The sequence below is a fragment of the Podarcis erhardii genome (genome assembly GCF_964252035.2).
Source record: "Podarcis erhardii genome assembly, chromosome: 3".
In the NCBI taxonomy this organism is placed as follows: domain Eukaryota; kingdom Metazoa; phylum Chordata; class Lepidosauria; order Squamata; family Lacertidae; genus Podarcis; species Podarcis erhardii.
In genome coordinates this window covers 73,757,941-73,771,070 of record NC_138507.1, presented here as the reverse complement: position 1 = coordinate 73,771,070, position 13,130 = coordinate 73,757,941, and positions in this window count along the sequence as shown.

The following is a 13,130-nucleotide window of genomic DNA, read 5'->3' as shown; positions in this document are numbered from 1 at the left end:
GGCGCCCCTGAAATTTGAGAGCCCAAATTCTGCCACACTGCCAGAGCTCAGGGGCACCACATGCATGTTCACCACATACAGAAGGTCCCAGGTTCCATCTGCAGCATCTCCACATAGGCTGAGAGAGACTCCAGCATGAAACCTGGGTGAGCCACTGTTGTCAGTGCAACCAATACTCAGCTGGATGGAGCAATAGTCTGACTCAGTACCAGGCAGTTTCATATGACACCCAAGTTCGTGCAAGGAATGACTCACACCAGAGAGAGTATGAGAGTATTCTCCGTCCCTGAAAGATATTTGTATCATATTTACTGGAGCTATTTTTAATGTGTTTTACCTTTTAAAAACTACCTTTTTAAAAATAAGAGTGTTTCCAAGGAGCTATATTACAGAACATTGCTCTGTTAGTGGTTAAGTCTTTTATTATTTGTTTGAACAGATCTATGTTTTTAGACAGCTGTCAATATTGCTGCCTTTGTCACTTTAGGATTGTTTTCATTTCTTGTTTTGTTTTTTTATGAGCCCAACTTGAGCGGCCTATAAACAATTTCATAAATGAATAAATAGTGTTGTGAGTTTGGGGAGGCAGGTTAGGATGTATGATGCCTGAGCCCCTTCTAATTCCTGGATCTAGCAAGGACTAAAACCTAATGGAAGATACCATTGTTGAATTAGCCAGGCAGGGGCCATAATCGCCCCTAAGCACAGGTTGTTAGTATAAGAAAGAAAGCTGCTCTGTACCAGAGGGCAAATGGATGGGGCCCCTCCATCTGGCTGGTAGTGAGGACAATAGCCGTAGAGTTGTGTTTGTGAACTGGGCTGCAAGCAGGTAGAGGCCAGGGAGTGAGAGTCATGCTTGATTTCTGCTTGAATCCAAGGCTGTGACTAAGGGAGAAGCACGATCTTGGGGGAGGCCCTCCATTGGAGGCTCAGGTTGTATGTATGTGCAAATAAGCCATGTATCTTAAAAACTCCAGTCTCTACTGACCCTCATTCCAAGGAAACCACCCATGGTAAGCACCTAGAACCCCGGGAATACAACACCACTCAGAGTTTGGGGTAGCATGCAACAATACAAATATGCAGCAAGACGGAGGTGACGTGTGATGAGCTAGTTCATAAGAACCACTTGCTGCATGAAACAGTCTTATAAGATAAGGATTCTGTTCCTAACACCGTGCTGCTTCCTGGTAGCAGTGAAAACAGCCTAACCTCCATGACAAAGTGCCACCACCGCAGAATAGTGATGAGCTATTCTATAGAGTATAGAGAATACTCTTCTGAATTAGACAGCCAGTGTGGCACAGGTTTAAAACTGTGCTGCCAAGAGAGACAAGAAGACACACCTAAGAAAACTTTGCAAGCAGTACTAACAAAGAACTCTTGTGATTTCCTGCACAAAACACAAAGGAAGCTTTCAAAGAGGAAAAGCAGCGTTCCATAGAGTCAGGCTTGTTTTATGGACTTGCCATGCCTCATTCATGAGAAAAAGTTTTGCTGCTTCATATATCACACAGGACCCCCCCCCCACACACACACACTGTGTCAACATTTTCTTGTAGTATTCCTTCTTACAACAATCATTTGAAGCAAGTCACTAATAATCTCACTCTTCAGGTGGGAATGGAACCTGAGAGAGGAATAGCCAGAAAGCCATCAATGGTCCACAAACAATCTGGTTTAAAATGCCGCATTGAAGATTTCCTGGAGCAGAGGTGGGGAACCTGTCTCTCTCCAATCGTCATTGGACTCCATCATCACTGACTAGTGGCCGTGGGTGGTGCTGCGGTCTAAACCACTGAGCCTCTTGGGCTTGCCAATCAGAAGGTTGGCGGTTCAAACTCCCGCGATGGGGTGAGCTCCCGTTGCTCTGCCCACCTCCTGCCAACTTAGCAGTTCGAAAGCACGCCAGTGCAAGTAAATAAATAGGCACTGCTGCAGCGGGAAGGTAAACAGTGTTTTCGTGCACTCTGGTTCCTGTCACAGTGTTCAGGTGTGCCAGAAGCGGTTTAGTCCTGCTGGCCACTTGACCTGGAAAGCTGTCTGTGGACAAATGCCAGCTCCCAAGGCCTGAAAGCGAGATGAGTGCTGCAACCCCATAGTCACCTTTGACTGGACTTAACTCTCCGGGGGTCCTTTACCTTTTTTACCAGCTAGGGTTGATGGGAGTTGGAGTCCAACAACATCTGAAAGGCAACCAGTTCCCCACCCCTGATCTAGAGCAGCATCAGACACCTCAGGTTTCGACCTAGTCACTTTGGTAAATCAGCCACATGGATCAGCCACTGATTTCTCCAGGGGGTTGGACTAGATGATACTATGATTTCTTATTTCTTATCATGAGGGCTGTTTGGGAGATAGCATAACAGCCCAGAATCCCCCTGGTCTCGTGAATTAGGCGATTCCAGTTGCATTGTCTTCCATTAAGCTCCCAGAGCCACTGTAGTCCCTCTCTCAGTCTGAGCAACTTGTTGCTGACCCGGCTATTCCTCTAGGCCGCTTGCCTGAGAGCCAGCCAGTCTGCAGGCCTGAGCACCTGACAGCAACAGCACTGATTCACAAAGCACTGAGTCAGGACCCACTGGTCTCTTCAGCAGTATGTATTTTTAACCTTCTACGAACTGTACCGAGATTGGTGCTGAAATTCAGTGACTCACATTCATGCAATAGTTTGTTTCTATTATAAATCTCAGAAGCAATAACGCAGCTGTCAGCACACCAACACTTCCATTGCAAGTTGCAAGGTGCATTTCATCATAAACATTTGTTGTCACTTGCTCATGCCTTTTTGAAGAAGAAAAAGTAGGAGGAGTCTCCTTTGAAGCAGATCCAAGTAGGAGAAACCACAGGCAACATGTTACGGGAAATTTGGCCTCGAGGATTGTTGTGATGCTTATCCCAGAAAGAGGGAGAGATGAAATGGAGCTAAGATTTACTCTCTCCTATAATCACTGGTGATTGTGTCCTATTTTGAACCACTGCCAAGCTCTTCTTTTCAAACCTGAAACTGAAAACTGGCATCCTTCACAAATCATAAACTTACAAGAATTGGAATATGAAGGAAAACTGTGTTTTTCTAAACGTGGCTGAGTTGGCAACTCAGCAAAACAACCACATTGCATCCATTAATATGTGAAAGAAAATACAGTGATTTAGAGTATAGGAGACTCTCATTGAAAGCTATTTTGAGGGTGAGGTTGTATGATAAGATTTCCCATAAAAGGGCACCTCTGATCTTAGTTTTTTTAGGCTTTTTGCAATCATCCCAGAAGGCTCCTCTGTGCTACTTTTTCAGGTAGCCTACCCCTATAGATGGCAGGAGCTGGCCTTTCCCCCTAATCTTAGCTATCCTAGACCACTTCCTTTCCTCTATCTCCCATTCATTCACCCAGTGTATGTTTCTTGCTTCTGAAACATTCATTGAGATAACAGTAGTAGTAGTAATATCTCTTAGACTAACATTCTAACCTATCTCATAGGGTAGCATTTTAAGGTGGGTGATCCAACAGTGAAAAATAAGATAAATAATACAAAGCAAGCCCATTGGATGTCAATGTGAAACTGCAAATGCCTAAGTATAAGAAGCCTGATCTGTCTGAAGCCAATAAAAAAGGAACCTTGTAAATGAGTTGGAGATTATACACATGCCAAATAAATAAATACATAATGTTAATACATGCAAGTCCAGTTTAAACGCTTTTTAAAGAAAGTGCTTGCTCATCATCTTGGAATAGGAGAACAGGTTAATGATTATTGAGTAATAGGAGTCGAATACTGCTTGCATGTTTTCCATTGTTTCTCTGTAGGTCAGGAGAGGGGAACCTGCCGCCCTCCAGCACCCATCAGTCCCAGTCAACATGGCCAATGGTCAGGGATGGTTCGAGTTGTAGTCCTGGAACAGCTGGAAAAGCCACAGGTTTCCCAACCCTGGTGTAGGCAAAGTGATGGAGAACTTGCACTTTTTGAAATGAAAGCTAAAGGTTCTAGGAAGGAGAAGGCTAGATCATCTCTGGAGGGGGCTAGAGTTCTGTAGGACATGCACACACCCGAGCTGCAGTACTGCTTACAGAGCTATGGAGAGATGAAGAGTATATGCTGCAACCTGATCCTATTTGTTTAGGACAGAGTGGGTAACATATGTTTGGGATGCTCCTGCATCCTTAAATTTGATTTCTGACTTCATTTCTCTTCAGACCAGGCATGAAGGCTTGGGTCTTCATAAAACATTAAGGCTTGAGGCACACAATCATTTATTAAAGTGAGGCTCTTAAGTTTATAATGAAAAGCCTGTGGGCCACCTAAAAGGGTTGGAAGGTTGACGTTCAATGGGAAATTAGGGCTCTGATCTTATTTGCATCCATTACTTAGTCACTTTGCCATAACTTGCAAATGCATTAGTAGCCTAAAGGTTGTGGGCTAATTTTCACATTCATATGCATCAGTTCATAAGGGAATATTACTTGGCAATATGGTGTCCCACAAGGCATCACATGCAGCATATCATTCTGAACAGTATCAGGCAGAAGCCCGAGGAAAGAAAATCTGCTCCTGACAGGATAGATCAGCCGATAAAATCAATCATGTTCATCCTTGGGGGATGCGATTTCAATAGAAAAGAAACCATGGTACCTGCTCAAGGAAGCCTGCCCTTTTTCGATGTGCATTGCAAATGCTAGTTGCTAAGTTTAATTGCAATTTCTGTGTATGTCATCTGCACAACCACCAGCTGTATAAGTGGGACCAACAACAAAATGTTGCTGTGTGAAATGCTCCCTGTTTGGGATTCCAGCCTCTCCACTCCATTGCCCTGGTGACAGCTTTCCATCCCACTCCCAACAGGCAAGGTTGCTGAACAAACAGCCCTCATTGGTCTGTTTATTTGCAGGGAGGGAGGTTCTGAAGATGCTTTGGTACTTCTGCAAATCTCCAGGTCCCCCAAAGCCTGCTGATATCTCCCTCTTGCAGGGGGGGGGGTACTACTTCATATATGTGTGCCTCTTCATTCTATAGGATAGCCAATTAGCTTATCTTAATTGCATTTCTTAATTCAGTTTTTCTAATAGAAATGTGGCATCACCTTCAAAAGAAGAGTGATAAGAACTGGAAAGGAGAACCATTTTGATAAATGAAATAGAATTTCCTAGACAGCTTTCTGTGGAGAAACGTTCTCTGCTGTATTTTGGCAATGTCAGTCAAAGTCACACATTTGGGTTGAGAATTGTGAAAGATGTTTGCAGTACAGTACATGTAAAACTGGATAAAAATAACAAGTTGTTGCCATGAAGGAATTAAAATAGTAACTTACATTTGATCATCATTCTGAAGATAATTATTAGGCATTGACTGAAAAAAAAACCAGAATGAAACTGAGCACGAAAAAGCAAGAGCCAACAGCTCTGTAGGACAGCCATTTATTTACCACAAGTCTTCTAAAGATTTGTCATAACCTCTTATAAACATACCGTAGTTCTTAGTGGTTTCATCAAACACAGATGCCATGTTTTCTTTGCCCTCTTGATTATGAATGAGACTTAATGAAAGTGGGTTCAGGATTGATTGATGAATCTAGGTATGTGATTTTTCTCCAACGCTGAGGTCCATTTGCATGGATCTTTGTGCTAGGGCTGCATAGGCACAGTCCAAGACATTTCGCTGCCTGAGGTGGAGGAGAAATGCCCAACCCCCAATGTCAAAGCATATGGGTTAGCCAAGTCATTCTGGCTCGAGTCAGAAATTCCCACAATCATCTCTCCTTGGCAAAAAAAAATATACAATAATAAATTAAATAACTAACAATTGGCTGATAGCTGTAAGCAGCTACCAGATAAGGTGATTTACCTGAGAAAAAGAATGTTTATGCTCATGCAGAAGAATTGCCAGGCCTAGACTATAGTGGACATTGCATTTCAAACAGTACTGTATCGTGATTTGGGCCCAGAAGGTAACTGGTTGGTCAATGCAACTTGCAAAGAATAGGCTGGCTATGCTTTAACTGAGACTTTCTGGGAAGTGCCAGGCTATGTGGCTTATTTGAACAGAAGATGAGAGCTGAGAAAAAGGAAATGTTCCTGTGCAAAGCTAATGTTGATGTGACCGTCATACCATGTGTTCAGTTATCACACAGGTTGTTATGAATCAGACCCCATGTGTAATATGAATCACCTCTGATACGGGGGTGGGGGGATGTTATTCTAAAGCAGCAATGCTGCAGCAAGCAAAGGCTCTAACAGCTCAGACAGCTGCTAGTGGCTGTAAAGCCAGACAGGATGTGTGTGACTGCTGCCATGGTAACAAAGGGGCAGTCCATCCTTATTGAGCACAGGATATGAGCTCAGTGTGTGTCATATGACCTGTACAGGATGTACATGGGTGGAGTTTGGAGTTTCTCTCTGTTTGTTGAAGAGAGCAGACATCTTTGACTGTATGACTGCTATAGACAGGAATAAAAGCATGTAGTTACATTTCTGTCTGTGTCTGATTTCCCCCCCCCCCCCCGGGGATATGCAGGGAGGAGGAGAAGGAGGAGAAGCAGTTGGTGTGTTTTTCTCACAGCCTGAGGAAAATCGCCGGAACGGACCTCGTGTGTGCATTCCTGCCGGGAGTCGCCGGAGGGAGGTCAAAGGAATTCAGCCGGTGCCTGCAGATAGGCACATACCTCTGACCGAGCCTGAATTCTAACAGTGGTAGCAGAGGATGGTTTCTTCGATCCATGGGAGTCTGCATCAAGGAGTGGCAGAGCTGCTGTTTTCATCCCTCTCCATCGAAGCCTGAAATGGGGCTGATTCTCTGCAGCCAGGAGCTGACCAGAAGAAGCTGAAAGCCAAGCTACGGAGCCCAGGTATGAGATTTTCGGGCTTAGAAGTGTGAATGCAGATTGATTCATTCTCTGCTTCGAGGGAGCAAGGTTTGGGAAAAACAGCTCCGAGAGAGGAGGGCTCTGCATTCCAAACATTCCTGTGGTTAATCCTGTCCAAGGAAAAGAATGCAGTTGCTTAGCAACACAGGCCAGTTTCAAGATAAGGGCTGGAAGTCAGGCAAAAACAGCTGGTGTTTAGACTAGGCCCTTAGAAAGGAACTCTTGAAAGGGACTTTGCAAGCAGCAAGTGTTATAGCTGCCAGGTGCACAGAGTGTAAACAAGCCAACTATTGGATTTTAGAGGCTTGTGTTTGAGAGTCAGTGCAAGGACTCAAAATGGATGCTAAGAAGGGGGGAGCCCTGCCTTCTCCGCCCCTCCTGACCAGTGACAATTATGCATCTTGGTCTATTAAGATGAAGGCCCTGCTGCAGAATCAGAGACTGTTTGGGGTGATTGAGAACCCCATCCCTCCAGCACCAACGCGTGCTTGGGAGTCACAGGATGTGAAGGCCAGAACTGCTATAATTCTGTGCGTGTCAGACTCTGAGCTTATTCATATACAAGATTTACAGCACGCGAGATATGTTTGGGACACGCTGAGAAGGACACATCAGAGAGATGCAGGTTCTTCAGCGTTGCTGTATTTTGAGAAGCTGACCAACCTGAGGCTTGCGCCTGATGGAGATGCTCAAGCGCACCTGACGGAAATGAAATTTCTGCGTCAACAGATGGTGGAACGTAATTTCCGTCTGCAGGAGGAAGTGTTTTGCTTCATGGTCATCAACAGTCTGAATCGGACTTACAAAACGGTTGCCAGTCAGCTGGGGTCCCTCCCAGCGCAAGATCTAACGTCGGACAGGGTCTTTGCCGTGGTTCTTTGTGAACATGACAGACTTGCCGCCCTGGAAGTCAAGGACAGGGGGAGACAAGAACGGAGTTCTGACACCCCCACTGCTACAGCTACTGGAGAAAATGCCGTAGCTTTGAACGTTGTCCGATGCTACAATTGTGGACAGACTGGGCATCTTCAGCGGTACTGCAAGAAGCCACGTCAGAACAAGGGAGCCAAGGGAAGCTCCACGAAGTCTGAGGCATCAGGCAGAGGTCATGCCAAGTCACAGACGAAGCCTGCAAAGGCTTTGATGTCGAAAGGAACCAAGCCAGAAGTGGAGAACGTTTTTATCATAGGCACTGGGTGTACATTTCACATGACCCATCGAAGGGATTTGTTTTCGTCGTTTAAGAAGCAAAGCTTCGTTGTACAACAAGCCAACGGTCAAGAGCTGGAAGCCACCGGAATTGGGACTGTGTATCTTAAAAGTCAGAACTTGACTATAGACAATGTTTATTTGGTTCCAGAGTTGAAGTACAATCTGCTCAGCGTATCGCAGATTGCCAAGAAGGGACTAAAACTGTCCTATGATGATCAACACTGCGAGATCTACAAAGATGGAGAGTTGTATCTTTCTGCCGAAGAGAAAGATGGACTATATTTGTTGACTTTTGATCAAAGTGATTACATGGAATGAAATTCTTGTGATTCTAACATGATTTCTTTTGCAGGTGTAGCTAAGAAGAACGCCAAGCAGGTCACCTCGAGGGACGACAAGGCATTTCAGCGGGTGTTTGCTGATGTGATTGGTCCTTTAGCACCATCTAGAGGCAATGCAAAGTATTACCTAATATGTGTTGATTCTTTCACAGGTTTTGTCTGGATTTATCTTTTGGAGAGACCAAAAGAAGCCTTAGAAAGGTTTAAAGAGTTTTGTGACAAGGTTAAAAATATGCATGATGCTGACATAAATTGTCTTTGCACAGATGAGAAGCCAATTTTTCTTTTACAGGATTTCCAGAGGTTCCTGAAGAAGAAAGGGATAAGACACAAAATTGCAGCTTCAGAAGAAGCTTGGAACAGATGTGTCTGTGTTAGGGTGAACAAAGAATTGCAAAAGGGAATGGAAGCGCAATTGCTTGGTTCACATCTGCCACATGAGTACTGGGCTGAATCGCTAATGTCATATTGTTATACGTGGTTGAGAAAGTTTTCAAAAGAGTTGGGAAGTTCTCCTTTTGAGAAACTGTTCCACAGAAAACCTTCTGTTGCCCATTTCAAGGTTTTTGGGTCTCATGTGAGGACAGAAGCTCCGGGTGGAGTAAAGAATGCCAGAGGCATTTTTGTGGGTTATGAGAAGGGTCTCTACAGAGTAATTTTGTCTGAATCTGGTCAGGTGATTCTCACAAAATTTCTAGAGAGTGCTCCTGAACAGGAGAGAGTGGTTGTTCACACATTTCCCACAGGTGATGATGATGATGATGATGATGATGTTGATTTTGTTGAGTTCAGTAGTACTGATGACAGCGATAGCTCAGACAGCTCAGTTGTCACAGTCATTGAGAGGAAATCTCACGTAATGACTAGACCCTCAGAAGAGGAGGAAGATGAACCACTGTTTACAATTGGTACTGGTTCTCCAAAGAGTCCAAAGGCTGAACCAGAAAGCAAAGAAGAGCAGCACTTCTTACGTAGGTCTGAGAGAGCAACGAAGGGTGTACCACCCAAGAGGTATTCAAAGGAGTTTGCTAACCTAGCTGTTGCTATTGTAAACGACCAAGGTCAGATTGAAGCTGTGTCTGAGTCAGAGACAAAGGCACAACAGGGAGTTGTTAACCAAGGTAATGCAGATGCACTCATTCCTTGGAAGACACACAACCAGAGAGGTACATTGGTAAAACCAATGGCGGGTAGTTCCAAGGGTGGAACTGAAACAACAGGGGAGTGTTATAAGTATAACAACTGTTTGTTTTCTTCTCTGGATGACGCTTTGCTCGCAGCATGCATTGATACTTTAGGGGGAGTATGTTATTCTAAAGCAGCAATGCTGCAGCAAGCAAAGGCTCTAGCAGCTCAGTCAGCTGCTTGTGGCTGCAAAGCCAAACTGGATGTGTGTGACTGCTGCCATGGTAACAAAGGGGCAGTCCATCCTTATTGAGCACAGGATATGAGCTCAGTGTGTGTCATATGACCTGTACAGGATGTACATGGGTGGAGTTTGGAGTTTCTCTCTGTTTGTTGAAGAGAGCAGACATCTTTGACTGTATGACTGCTATAGACAGGAATAAAAGCATGTAGTTACATTTCTGTCTGTGTCTGATTCCCCCCCCCCCCCCGGGGATATGCAGGGAGGAGGAGGAGGAGGAGAAGCAGTTGGTGTGTTTTTCTCACAGCCTGAGGAAAATCGCCGGAACGGACCTCGTGTGTGCATTCCTGCCGGGAGTCGCCAGAGGGAGGTCAAAGGAATTCAGCCGGTGCCTGCAGATAGGCACATACCTCTGACCGAGCCTGAATTCTAACAGGGGAGTCAGCAGATGTAATGCAATGCCCCTCTCTTGAATGAATGAATGAATGAATGAATTAGCTCATTCACCTTGTACGGTAGAAGTTTGCATTCTGAGAATGTTCAGGGATGAGTCAGATGACTAAGTTGGAATCCAGAGTTTTGTTTTCTCTTATGCCTTCTAACTGAGAAACATGTTCACTCAAGAGTGCAAGACCCAAATTAATTCACTGGCTGCCATTTTGAGCTGAACCTATCTGAACCACCAATAGTCAGCCCAACTGGTGATGGTTCTGGGAATCAGGAAAATCACTTAGAGCACATCCACACCATACATTCAAAGCACTCTTACTCCACTTTAGCAGTCACATCTTCCCCACAACGAATCCTGGGACCTATAGTTTGTTAAGGGTGCTGGGAATTGTAGCTCAGCACCCTTAATAAGCTACAGTTCCCAGGATTCTTATGGGGGTAGGAAGACATGATCATTAAAGTGATAAGAGTGCTTTAAATATATGACATGGCTGTGACCCCGAATGACACATGTCACCACATGGAATAACAGACTCTGATTAAAACTATACCAAGGAGTCAAGCTACATAAAATCCATTCTCTGAGCAGGCAGGAAAGAGATGGGGGGGGGCGAGGGATAACTGCAACCCAGTAATTTTATTCACGTTTTTGTTCTGCTGGTAGACTCCCAGGGGGAAGATAGCAGTGTTATGTTTTGGAGTAAGTGTGTCCCAGAAATCAAGTCTGACCTGTTCTCATTCTGTATGTATGAAAGGCAGAGTCGAACAGAGGAGCTGACTGCCAAATCTGAAAAGTTTCCTGACACAGAGGTTATGAGTGAAGGCAGTAAGCTAAAATCCTCGTGATGTACAGGCACATCACTTTCTGGCATCAATAGGAGAGCTGTCAAGAGACTCCTATGACAGTAAATACAGTCATTGTTAATGGTCGATGAACTGAAGCAGAGTTATACTTTAGTGCTCCAAAATGCAGAAAAATAAACATCAAACAAACCGTACTCATCCGTGAACCCAAATTCTTTTTGAATCCAGCTTTTTAACTATTCTTATGTGTGCCCCCCCTTCCTATGTATTAAATCATTCTGCTTACCTGCAGCTGGCACTCGGTTTTAGTGTTTTCTTTTTCATGTTGCTTCGTAGCACAGAACTCAGTGTAGTTTCTTTGGCGTTTTCAATCCTGTTTTATATCTAATGTTTGCATGCCACCTTTAGAGTTTATGTCATGAGGCAACCAATAAAAGTAAACCAATAAAATAAATAATAAACAAGTTCAATATGGCCAAGAGCATGGGTAGGCAAACTAAGGCCCGGGGGCCGGATCTGGCCCAATCACCTTCTAAATCTGACCCACAGATGGTCAGGGAATCAGTGTGTTTTTACATGAGTAGAATGTGTACGGACGTGGGTGGCGCTGTGGCTTGTGGCTTAAACCACTGTGCCACTTGGACTTGCCGATCAGAAGATTGGTGGTTCAAGGCCCCACAACTGTGTGAGCTCCCATTGTTTGGTCCCAGCTCCTGCCAACCTAGCAGTTTGAAAGCACACAGTGCAAATAGATAAATAGGTACCGCTCTGGCGAGAAGGTAAACAGCGTTTCCGTATGCTGCTCTGCCCGAAGCGGCTTAGTCATGCTAGCCACATGACCTGGAAAAACTGTCTGCAGAAGCGGACAAACGCCAGCTCACTCGGCCTGTAAAGCGAGATGAGTGCCGCAACCCCAGAGTCGTTCGCAACTGGACTTAATTGTCAGTGCTCCAGTTGGAGAACAGCCTTTACCAAAGGTGTCATGGGCTTTGAAGACACTCGGACTCAGGACGCAAGGAAGAAATGTGCTAAGAGGAAGGCACAGTTGGCAAATCCACACCATGATCAACTCCCACCCGGGAACCTATGTCCCCACTGTGGAAGGACGTGTGAGTCCAGAATTGGCCTCCACAGTCACTTACGGACTTACTGTTAAAACTGTGTTTATGGAAGACAATCTTACTAGGCAACAAGTGATCGCCGAAGAAGAAAATTCTGACTAAAAACTACCTCTAGACTATGCCTCAGGGGTTAGTTGCTGCCAGAGGTTTTCTGTTGACTGATTCTGTGCCTCAAGGCCCCGGAATGGGATGGGTTTTGATATGGATACTTCATTTTTACATTTTGACTGGAATCTGTGTAATTTGTGTGGATTTCAGCTCTGTGTGTGTGCTTGTGCGCACACACACAAACTTTGGCAGTAATGTCTAGAATGAATTTAAAAATAGCTTTGGGAAATATTCCCATGAAATATTTTCCAGGATGATGGTGTTGATTTCTAGTTATTGCTCACTATTGTAAGCGGAATTGAAGTAAAACTCGGGGTAGCACATGCCATTTGAATTCACATGATTTGCCAAATTTTAAATACATGCAAAATACATGCAAAATATTAATTCACTTCTACCGAAATCACCAGTATGTTGAATACATAATTCTCTTCTGTCCTATTGGCTGGTTTATGTCGAAGGGTTTAAAGCAGGCCCACCCCACCCCATTACTGGGAAGTGTAATGTGAAGGGTGACCCTTCACCCTTTGTGAAGGGTGCCTGGAATGGAATAGAAGCTCTCTGAGGTGTAAACTACAGTTCCCAGAATACTTTTTTGGAGGAAAGCCATGGTTTATGCAGAGTAAGTGAATGCAGGTAAAGTTGTTTTTGTATCCTATTACAGTGGGGAGTGTTGGTGGGTGTTCCTTCCTTAAACCAAAGACTGGCTCATCTTGCCACTCTGGGTGTGCCTGAAAGAAGTCAGAGAAATTGGGTGCGATGAAAGTGCCCTTTGTGTCATACGGATTGCACTGAATTCCCCACAAACCCATCATGCCCAAGCCTTCTTGTTATGCTATTCTGTGAACCGTGAATCATCGTACTTTAGTGTT